This window comes from Papilio machaon, chromosome 15, assembly GCF_912999745.1.
Source record: "Papilio machaon chromosome 15, ilPapMach1.1, whole genome shotgun sequence".
NCBI lineage: Eukaryota > Metazoa > Arthropoda > Insecta > Lepidoptera > Papilionidae > Papilio > Papilio machaon.
Window position 1 is genome coordinate 8,087,434 of NC_060000.1, and position 12,397 is coordinate 8,099,830.

Sequence of the window (12,397 nt, forward strand, 5' to 3'; positions counted from 1 at the left end):
ATGAAAAATATTTTAATCGAAAGGAAGTGCTTGCAGGTGGGTCCCATTTTTTTGTTTTTTTTTTAAATAACTAGAAGACTAGTAGATTTTGAATATAGCTTCAAAATTTGTTGCGAACATTAGGGACATTTTTGCTTTCAGCGCTTACGTAGGCTAAACTATAAGACCTACATAAAAATGATGTATGGCGAATTGTAGCTCTTTAAATGTGCTAAATAAAAGTCCGCGATAGCATATATCTATCTTTTATAGTTTTCTCACAATAACCATTTTTTTCTTCAAAAACATCAATTAAATTCATGCCCTATTTCCGACGCTATTATTCGAGTTCAGTATTAACCCTTATGTAAATAAACATGTTCATTATCAAGAGAATTTAATGTAGATTATATTTGCAATTGAAACTATATCATTCTGTCTAATAGTTTAGGAGATATCGTAAGAATAAAATTACGCGGAAACGAAAAATGCTACACGAAAAGCACAATTTTGCTTTCTGGGCTTACGTAGGTCAAACTATATGACTTACATAAAAATGATGTATGGAGTAATTATAGATCCTTAAATTTGCTAAATAAAAAAGTCTTCGGTGGCATATATCTATCATCTATGGATGTCTCACAAAAACCATGTTATTGTGAACAAACTTCGATTAAAATGCACACGGAAAACAGCGTCGTAAGCTTACGGCGCTATTATATTATATTCGATATGAATCCTTATCCAAATAAATATGTTTGATGGCTAGAGTATTAAATGCAGATTACATTAGCCTTTAAACTATGTAATTCTGATCAATAGTTTGGGAGATATTAAATAATTAAAAACTACGCGCATTCGAAAAATGCTAGTGCGGCGCGCGGCTGGACAAAATTAAAGGCACGCTACGATGTATTAGTTCGGTAATTTTCAATTTGTATACCGATTTTGATAATTATTTCATTGTTTAAAGGATAAGTGGTTATCTGCTGCATTCTAAATTAGTTTTTGAATTGAAGTACACACATATCAAGTAGGAAAGTCCTTTTCTTTATTTGTCTTATTTATGTCTTTATATGTATTAAGGAAATTTGTAATTGAACTTCAAATTCACTAAAAATTATGAAATAAAACAAAAATTTTAAGAAAAAAAAATAGCCGACTTCAAAAAAAAACAATCTCAAACAAAATGCACTCAAAAGTAACCTAAAAAAACAATTTCAAACAAAATGTATTCAAAAGTAACATAAAAAAACAATTTCAAACAAAATGCACTCAAAAGTAACCTAAAAAAACCAATTTCAAACAAAATGCACTCAAAAGTAACATAAAAAAACAATTTCAAACAAAATGCACTAAAAAGAAACAAAATAATGTCATGAAAACTCTCTAAACTCTAGTAGTTAGAAGTAGGGGCTCAGTTTTCCGCAACTCCACGATAAGCGCGTATTTTGCGTGTCTCTAAACTCTAAAGAAAGTTCTCTTCTTTCTTGTAACATGTCTATATTGTATAATTATTGTTATTTTGGAGTCGGTTTCGGCCTAAGTAGGGACATAAACGTAAGTATGTCTAATACATCTCAAATATAAAATGTCACCTATTTACTTCGGCCGACACCGACTGCGAAATAACAATAATTATACAATATAGACATGTTACAAGAAAGAAGAGAACTTTCTTTAGAGTTTAGAGACACGCAAAATACGCGCTTATCGTGGAGTTGCGGAAAACTGAGCCCCTACTTCTAACTACTAGAGTTTAGAGAGTTTTCATGACATTATTTTGTTTCTTTTTAGTGCATTTTGTTTGAAATTGTTTTTTTATGTTACTTTTGAGTGCATTTTGTTTGAAATTGGTTTTTTTAGGTTACTTTTGAGTGCATTTTGTTTGAAATTGTTTTTTTATGTTACTTTTGAATACATTTTGTTTGAAATTGTTTTTTTAGGTTACTTTTGAGTGCATTTTGTTTGAGATTGTTTTTTTTTGAAGTCGGCTATTTTTTTTTCTTAAAATTTTTGTTTTATTTCATAATTTTTAGTGAATTTGAAGTTCAATTACAAATTTCCTTAATACATATAAAGACATAAATAAGACAAATAAAGAAAAGGACTTTCCTACTTGATATGTGTGTACTTCAATTCAAAAACTAATTTAGAATGCAGCAGATAACCACTTATCCTTTAAACAATGAAATAATTATCAAAATCGGTATACAAATTGAAAATTACCGAACTAATACATCGTAGCGTGCCTTTAATTTTGTCCAGCCGCGCGCCGCACTAGCATTTTTCGAATGCGCGTAGTTTTTATTGAATAAATTTTCAATAGTTTGTGCACCGATAACTACAAAATATGAACCATGGTGACCACGTTCTATAGTCATTTATTTGGGTCTGCGAATTATATTCCAGGGCATGGAAAGTTAAGCCCAGTTAATATAATTCCATTAATATAAAATCAATAAAAATAATTCCATCGACTAAATTTCTTGGAAAAGCGGACCAACGTTCAATTAAGTTATAAACAAACGCAATTAAAATATCTAATTGAATTAATAAACATCAGAACCGTGAACCGAACGAGTTCATTCCGAGCTTCCCTTTCTTAGTAATTTCATTAAAATATTGAAAAACAATAATTTTCATTTTAGCTTTACAGCAGTTCGATATCACCTCAATTTCATTTCTGTTTATAATAAAGTTTTCAATTCAATAACTTTTATTTCTTTAAAATTACTACTTTATTTAATTTTTTTTTCTACAATCATATATCGTTATTGATAAGTAATTTGTGTGATGTTTAGTTGTATGATGTATGTTTCTATATATTTATGCAGCGATTTGATGATGAAATAACCTTTATCGTAGCAGAAGTAAGTTAAGTTGTCTGAGGTCAGCATTACCATAGAGCGCGCTGCAGACGGCAGGAGGCAACCTCCTTTGTGCATAACACAAAAGAAGCTGAAAATCTTCGACATTTTTAATTCAGTCGCCGCTCGCTTCAGAATTGGATTTCTGATTGCTAAATGCTTTCACAACCCTCTGTTCTGTTCTGTTTCAACTTTAATTTTACTTTAATATAAATAAATTAGAGAATTTATAACTATAACGCTGAACAAAACTATCTCTACTATCTTATTTTATGGCTCTAGTTAAATTAATTTCACCGTCAAACTTGAACATAAAGGTACATATACAAGTAGACGATCACAATGTAAGACCTTAACACAGCTAGATTAGATCATAACTAGTTCATAAATTCTCTGTTCAGTTTTGTATTAATATTTTTCTATTTGTAAGAAATCCCATCCCTATTGTAAGTGATACTGATACAATTTTCTCAGTAACATAATGCCTTTGCCTATTTGTTTTGTAGGACGAGGTGTCATTGTATATGACACTGTTGGTGTCAAGGTGTCATGTTACATTTGCCCAGTGCCAGCATCGCGCGTCTAATTAATGTTATGTTATGTGTATATATTATATTCAAGGTGTATCAGTACAAAGCTTCAGAGATACTGAAACCTATTGTACTAAAATAAGTAACTGGATAGTACAGTATTTATGTTACTCGTGTTATAAATGCGAATGTTTGGATGGATGGATGAATGCTTTTAGAAGGTATCTCCATAACGGATCTCGATGAAATTTGGCATAGATGTTTAACACAGTCTAGAAGAATACATAGGCTTAGAAGGTTATTTTTATATCCGCGCGGACGGATTCGCGGTCAAAAACTAGTTTAATCATAAAAATGCCAATAGTCAGGCATGTTGTATCTGCGACATAAAAATAAATACCGTTGTTTTAAAAATAAAACTACAAGCTATGTATGGCCTGCATGCCTGGAATATTTGTTATATGCAAGCAATATGAAGTAAACAGAAGAAAGGCAGTAGCGCACGCCAGGGATCGCTCGGATGCGACCGTGCGCCGGGAAGTCGGGAAATGGGTCGGCGAAGAGAAAGCCGCAAGTCGGAAGTAGTTGACAAACGGCGAGATCGATCCTCGCAAATATACTATTTTCTACTGATATTACTTGTTTTGACGGTGTCTTTTGTTTTGTCGTTTCTCTTTTAATTTTTAAATATGTTCTTGATATGAATATCAACTTCAATTTCATTTTTAAAAGTTTCTTTGGAGGAATTTCTATGTATAAATTAATGGTGTCTGATGTCTGATATGATATCGAGGTCGTTAGCGCATCATTTACAAAATAAACCACAATTATTTCAGAAACAACAACAGAAAATATCCACGTTCAATTTATCTCATATAACGTAAGTACGCTTCAGTAAAACTTTTTCATTTGTTTACCTCTACAACTTTTAGATGTGGCAATTGATTAACTTTGTCTCAGAACAAAACACCGCCGCCGCCGCCGCCGCCGCCGCCGCCGCCGCCGCCGCCGCCGCCGCCGGTGACATCTGTTGATTTATTGCATTAATATCTGTTCTGTATGTTTATTTAATGTAAACGTCAACATAAATATATCATACCTGAGACATATTTACATAACTATTTATATGATGATATAAATAACGTTGTTTTACTACAATACTAGTTTTCGCCCGTAACTCCGTCCGCGCGGAATTAAAAAAAATAGTTTTAAGTAGCCTTTGTGTTCTTCAAGGTTATGTTCTATATCTATGCAGAATTTCATCAAGATCCGTTTAGACGTTCCGGAGATACCTTCCAACAAACATCCATCCATCTAAACATTCGTATTTACATTATTAGTTAGTTAGCTGATATATCTTTCAATAAAAAAGTTATGTTTTTAATTTGCTAATACATAGATATTTCTTAATAGGTAAATGAACCTCGTCTCGCGCCATTTGCATCTGAGATCCACACGAGCGAATTAATTTAGTTTCATTAGTTAGAAAGGCTTTCGATGTTGTTTGCGGAAGTGCGCCTCTATTCGGTAAGCACTTGTTGTTATTGCCTCGTGTAGGTACATATTTTGTGCATCAGTTATATATATCGTAAGGAAATGAACTACACGGATGAAATTATCTTCAAAGAAATAAACATAGGCACTCGTATCCCAGACATATGGGGTTCAAATTGTAAGTTGTATTGACCAAAAAGTAGAACCAGAAACCATTATTGTTTTTCTGTATGTTCACGGTGATTTAGTAAGTCAGATCACATTTAGACATTTTAACTTCAAAGGCTTTCGCTTTCTAATTATATAAGTGGAGTTTTTTTTTACATAATGTAAAATAAATGTACATTGAGTGACTTTAGTAATATAATGTTGATATAACGAGGCCGGCAGACGCATTAGCATACCAAATGCGCTCAAATTGTGCGTAAAACGTTATTACGGGGACGTAACACGACATGATTGCACAGAGGCGCGCGGATCTCGGCTTTTTCTATTGTATGCATATAATATTTTGGTAAGTATTATGTTTATGTATAATAACAAGAGCGTCGTTGGCGCAGAAGTTAAGCGCTTGACCAGACCGGACTGTAATCTAAAACTTCCAGGTTTGATCCCCGCCGTGTACCAATGTGTTATTCAATTTTCAAATTTTATATGTTACATTAATTAATCCGACGTTCTTACGGAGTTGGAAAACAATACAACTAATCTGCGAAGAAATTCAAAGATATGTGTGAAGTCGCACTCGGTCAGCGTGGTTGACTCGTCACCCCTAACTTAGGGTAGGCTCCGATCCCCTCAGTGAGGACAAGTAAGAGCTTATGACGATTTATACTGTAATACGTGCATAATATGCATGTTGTTACTGTGACATATTTCCAATACTTTTATTGTATACTAAATAATTGCGAAAGTTCGTATGTGTATGATTAAAAATGCCAGAAATATGTGTGGAATCTAAAATGACGCTTACGAATACATCACTATAGAATAAGAGATATGGTTCTTTACCGTCACAGTTCCACTGTTGCAGGTTTTGTCCACTCTTTTAATATTGTTGCAGAACGTCCTTCGCAATTAACTAGTAGATTTGTATCAATTCTCTGGGGCAATATATTGTAGGGTAGACGGAAGGGGGCGGGGGCGGGCAGCGAATGAAGCGATTTATACACGCAATTTGTACATATTGCTACTTCTACCAAAGATTCCAAATTAAAACTTTACTTTTTATTAAAAGTATTTCTCATCCCAGACGAGATTATAAAAAGTTCGCTTTTCCTTTTCAAAATATTTCTACAAAAAAAAACATGGAACATATTTAAAGGTTTACACGATACAGTATTCTGGTCATGTTTATCGGATGTGATATTGCAGATAAATACCTTCATAAAGCTATCAATACGTCGCTTAGCTTATATTAGAGGCCTCCAATACGTTTACACCGAGACAAAGGAAAACAAAAGTAGGTCGTGTGACAGCGCCCCGCCGCCCCCGCTACCGCCACCGCCGCGCCCAACACCGGTAACTGTGGACGACCTAACAATATGGCAACAAGTGTATGAAAAATATTACACCAAAGCCATATTTACACATATAAGTTAGAAAAAATAAAACCTTTGTTCGTCACAAAAACTTTAAAAACTTTATGATGTATATTCTGGTTAAACTAAATTCACTCCACTTTCTATACCTTCAATCAACATATATGAAGTTTAGTTATGCAAAACTACTGCTTACTAGCGTCTAGACCAAATCCAAATTAGATTTTATTTCTTTTCGTTTTATTTTATAAAACGTGCAGCAAAAAAATCTTCTCGTACACAATGATAGAAAAAGAAAATCGTAAGTTAATAGAAGAAAGAAATATTTCGTTTGATGTGCTCCGCCGAACTTGAATACGATGATTTAATGTCACTTAGGGGACTGTCACTTTCCTTGGCGCTGTCTCGTCCCCCGCACTCCGTACCCTTCACTCCGCACCACCTACCCTTCCCCAGCCGACGACGTATCTATCAACTAACTTTCTTTGTATGGAAACTTTTTTCTTTCGTTTGTTATAAATAAGTCTCTATTTATCAAAATGTTCGTAAATCCGGTAAAACGACTTCTTTACACATCTGAAGTACTTAATATGTTTATCTTTATAAAAAAATGCAACAATATTATTTCGATTACACGTGACGTAGACTAACTTTATTGATATAACGTGACGAGGCATATGAAGTGTGTACTTAGATCTTTTGTGACAAAACTTTTATATTTTTCCTTGTTGAATGTCATCAGCGAAGCCGCACGTCACAAGTCACGTCCTAGGCATTTAACCTTTCCACGAGGAACATTTTTGGTGACTTCGTTTTAAAACTTCATATTTAAACAGCAAAGTGCTCAGAAAATTTTCCGGGAACGTGTAAAATACAAGTTGTTTCAGAAACTTACCAAGTTTCGAACTTCGAATTACTAATAGGTAATTTTCGGTAGCCGCTTTGCGTAGAATTTTGTAACGAAGGAATTTGTGAAGTGTACATTCACAAATTCCTTCGCTCATACTGAAGTTTTACTAGAATAAAATATCTATAAACTTACTAAAACTTTAATTTTGGGAATGACTAATTTTAAACGATTGGATTCATTATAGTTTCCGACTTACTGGAAAACAAATTCAGTTATAGTTTTCATACTTCGGAGCTATTGTATGAGAATTAAATGCTGAATTATGCGGAGCTATTATATGCTGAGAAGTATTATATTATCTGTGCACATACGAAGTTTATTTTAACAGGATCTCGTATTGGATCCTATTTACTTGTACTAAAAATAAATTCTCATTGTTTGGACATCAAGACACATTGCCCTCATCTCATAAATTGAACGTATTCTTGAACGTATCTATTGAACATAACATTTAATTTGTTAAAAAGAATTGAATATGTACAAAAAATTAATCTTATAAAAAGTACAGAGCAGCAATACTTTTATTATTTGTTCTGTAAGTAAAAGCTTCGACAAGTAAAATTCAATACATGTAAAATAAACAATCTCAGAAAATTGGCTTTATCTTCGGCGCTCAGGCGAAATTCATAGATCTGGTCGTTGCTTGAGAAATTGCTTCTCGAGCGAAATGTATCGACAGAGGGCGCTTGCGTCGGCGTCGCGACGACCTCGCTCAGGACATCATCCATCAAGTTTTTACGTAAAGGTAAAAATATATTTTGGTACATGTTGTTGTTAGATTACGTTTTATAAACTTATATATAACAAGAATTCTTCCATTCGTTTAAAGACATTGTTTATTTCGTTGGTGTAACTAGAATAAAAAAACTGATGGATGGATGTTTGTTCAAAGGTATCTCCAGTACGACTGAACGGATCTGGATGAAATTTGACATGGATATAGAACATAGTTTGGAAAAACACATAGCCTACTAATACATTTTTTTTAATTCCGCGCAGACGGAGTTGCAGGCGATAGCTATTAATGACATAATCTAAACCATTATCGGTAAGATAAATAGTAGTTTTTGCTTTATAAAGGTCGGACGAGTAAATAATTTTGTGTTCTTTAAATAAAATCATTGTACTCGTATATACCGCAGTTACCAAAGCGAAATAAGAAAATAAGAATTCTCGCGCCCACACCGAACATATATACGTTCTATATTTCTTGTAGTCGATCAGAATATATCTACCTTCATATACCTACTAGCTGTCGCCCGTGACTCCATCCACGCAGCATTAAAAAAAACTTAATAAGTAGCCTATGTGTTCTTTCAGACTATGTTCTACATCTGTGCCAAATTACATCAAGATCGGTTCAGCCGTTCCGAAGATACCTTCAAACAAACATCCATCCATCAATCCATCCATCCAAACATTTGCATTTATAATATTAGTTAGAGTAAGATTGTAGATACAGTGTGTCATAATTTATAACATATCGATCTGATTGGTAATTACGTCTGTCATATTTATGTCACACAAATCAAAGCTGCACCCTTATTTGCACAGCAGTACAATGACAGAACTGTGCTTTACTGTCGTTAACTTACACTCAATGTATCCCACGCTGTATGCTATAGAGAGACCGATTGTTGTCCGACTGTGCGGCTATAACTTTCTCCGTAAGTATGGCGCAGTTTGGTGCGGATGTGAAACAGGAATTGTACCGTAAGACGAGCTCTGGATAAAAAGCGATGGTTTTTACTCTACATTCTCTACAACACTAATTGCATACCGTTGAAGTACTTACTCTATGTATTTATGTTCCAGTTTGTACTAGGTATTTCCGCTTTGTTATGTGTTTGCGAGTCATTGATGTGATCACAATATACATAGATGACACAGCAGAAAATATCTGGATTTTTTTATATCATAAGAAAATATCTGGTTAGTATTTCTATTTCACAAATGAATTATAGGTACTGATAAGAGTTTAGTTCTTACCACCGGCACCAACTGCCGCTGGATTGAAGTGAGGCCAATTCACGACAGTTTTCTTGGAATGTTTTAAATATTAGGTGTTTATCATTATAAGATCTATCTAATTTTACTTACAATAATTGTATCAATGAATATTTGAATAAATAATAAGTAAAAGTACAGCGTGGATATGTTATCTAGTGAACGAGGCTGCGGCTGCGGAGGTAATGAGTCGTGACACAATGCAAACATGATTAGTGCTCTATGTATGCAGCAAATTGGTTAGCACACAATTATGTATGCTTAACGACCCTGCAGTTAGCTAATGACAAACGCAAAACTATTAAGATAAGATATATTTAATATTATAAGCATATTGTTTGTGCTCTGTTCACACTACCTACGTAATATCTTACAATGTACTCGTATTGTTCTAAATTCAACTCACAACTTACAAAATAAATCTGCAGTTTTCAACAGCGACAACTTCTTGACAATCATACTGTAGGGAATACTTTATACTTTATTAAATGAGATCTGCAAATTTATAATATTTTTTTTATTTAATTTCACCGAAACGGCGGCCATTATATGCCTAAGATAAATTTGCATCAATTAGATCGTTAGTAATTGGAACAGCAATTACAGACGCAGCGAGAAATCTAAATTGTCAAATAGGAGGGGGGGGGGGGTCTCGCAGCTTTAAATGCTTATTGATGTAATTATAGGACCAACTTAACGATACTAGAGCTTTATGCGACATTTTTCGAATACGAACAACTTCATTATGGAAATTAAATCGTCGAGCTTTTTTTTATTGGTACGGGCTTATCACGTACCAATATTAGAATTAACTAATGTTCTCTACCTTCCTCGTAATCATATAAAATTTGAATTAAACGGAACTTAAGCAACAAATCAATAAGTAATTGGACAGTATAGGGATAAGGTAAGCTTTATGAATCGGAAGGCATGACATTAAAGTGATAGCGACTGCTCTCTTTTACTACAGCTTTTATTGGCACTTTATCGTGCGATGTCGTCGCCGGCAATAGTTCCGACAGTTAAATGAATTGCTGACACTAATAACAATTCCCTCAAATGTTACACAATATCACTGTAAACTACCGAACTGTGAGTACTATTAAAATATTGCAAGAAGGCCATTCCTAACAGAAACAATATTAACAATGAGAAAAATATAAAAAGCTAAAAGTAGTCTGGTGATTTACAAAGGCGTGTCGATCTTCGTCTAACTTTATGCTTTCATTCCTTTTATTTTTACTCAAGATATTAACATATTTTTCTCGCCGAGTTGGAAAGGGTTTTTCCATTATAATTCAGGTTAAGTAGCGCGGTTAACTCTTATTTCAAAAAATAATAACTTCCCTCGTAATGTAGGAGCACACTTTATACCTCTAATTTTATAAAAAAATGAATGAAATATATTACAAAAGAAAATGCTTAGAATATTGCGGTATTTCTTTTTTGTTTTATAAGAGAAATAGCTTTCGTGTAGTAATTATGAATTTATACTTAAATGTGCTTATTAACGATTTATTCCCTAATTGTCTTTGTATGAGTAAGTCCTAAGTGTTGATTTTTTACTGACTGTATTTGAAGTAAAAAAAAAATATACCGAAAAATATTCAACTTGCATATTAACAATATATTTCTATCGCTGTTAATGCTATTTTAAAAATGGATAAAGGAATTACAATTTTCTTCAAGAATATGTAAACGTTAAAATGCAATGCAACGTCTTTGCATCAGTAATGAGGCTAAGTGAAATCCGTAGTTACAGGAAGCCAACTTGTGCGGTGTGCGACCACTTACTGCAACTACCTCAAGCGCTATGCAATTTGTTGAATAAAAATACTTTGCAAACTTATTATTACTAGCTAGTACATGCAAACAATGTCTACTTACTATTTATGGTGTGAATTTAGTAGAATCGATTCATTACTTTATCTTTTCAGCTTCTATATTGTCGTTGAAGTATCATGTCATGGCAAAAGATATCTTAACGAGCTGCTGCCTTCACATTCTTTTCATTGATATTGCATTGGCTTGTTGACACGGATAGATCTCTTGAGCGGAAAAGTCCCTCCCCTCCCTCGGCATTTGGCCAATTAGTGTTGTGGCGGCCTCGAATTCAAGAGTGCAAAAGCACTTATTTACACTCTAACTTTTATACAAAAATGTTTGACACCCCTGGCGCCAAATCTTGCTTCCGCGAAAGCTCAGCCGTCAGGTACATAAGCTCTAGTTACCGGAGCCCGCGCTCAGATAGTGATCCGTGATAAAGACAAAATGATTTATTTCCTCCGCACGAAGCTCTCACGGAACCCGCACGGAGCCAGCGCTTCGCTGTCAGGCGACGCTGAGCTTTGTTCAGAAAAATACGTATTTAAATGAACTAGTACACCGGTATTCACTTGCGCTATGCGCTTCTTTATAGTCTACATTCTTTATCTTTTAAATCTACAAGACCCCATTTTAAATGGTAGACATTTTCTTTTTAATATTGTTGCATTCATTTTATTGTGGTGGGTTATAGGATATATACAAAGGAAAAACAAATATAAATTAAATTAAATACAATAGTGTTTGTATGTAAATATATTATCTGGCTAACTATTCAAACTAAAGCATTTAACAAATAATACAAAGAAGATGCTCAGTTGTAATACTGTATCTAACAAAAGGCGAAGTTTATCAGATCTCGTGTTTAATTAAAGAGTTTAAGTCTGTGAGCGGTCGCGGGATCCTGCTTCGCGCTCGCAGCGCAATCCGGCGAAAATGTTCTCTTCAAATATTATCAACGCTAAGACTTCACATCGCTTGATGAAAATATTAAACTTATAATACATTACTATTAATTACAAACGTAATAAGTAGCAGTATAGACAATGAATTCTCCCAATTTATGAGAATGTGCTACACTGCAAGCGATGCGATGGTACCCAGTGGCTGCTGCGATAATGTCTCATGTCACACATTGTAATCGCTGCGCTCCAGATTGTTCTACAGACATGTAAAGAATGCGAGCGCATCGTCAAAGTTTGTGAATAGACTGTTTTAAAAAATGAGCGCATTTAATATATG

General features: G+C 33.9%; 1 protein-coding gene across 2 annotated transcripts in view; it reads left to right on the forward strand.

Annotated features, from left to right (window-relative positions):
• The window catches only part of LOC106713242 (GTP-binding protein RHO1), a 46,473-nt gene that overhangs the window by 14,642 nt on the left and 19,434 nt on the right, over positions 1 to 12,397 (forward strand). The gene's annotated exons all lie outside the window — the stretch shown is intronic.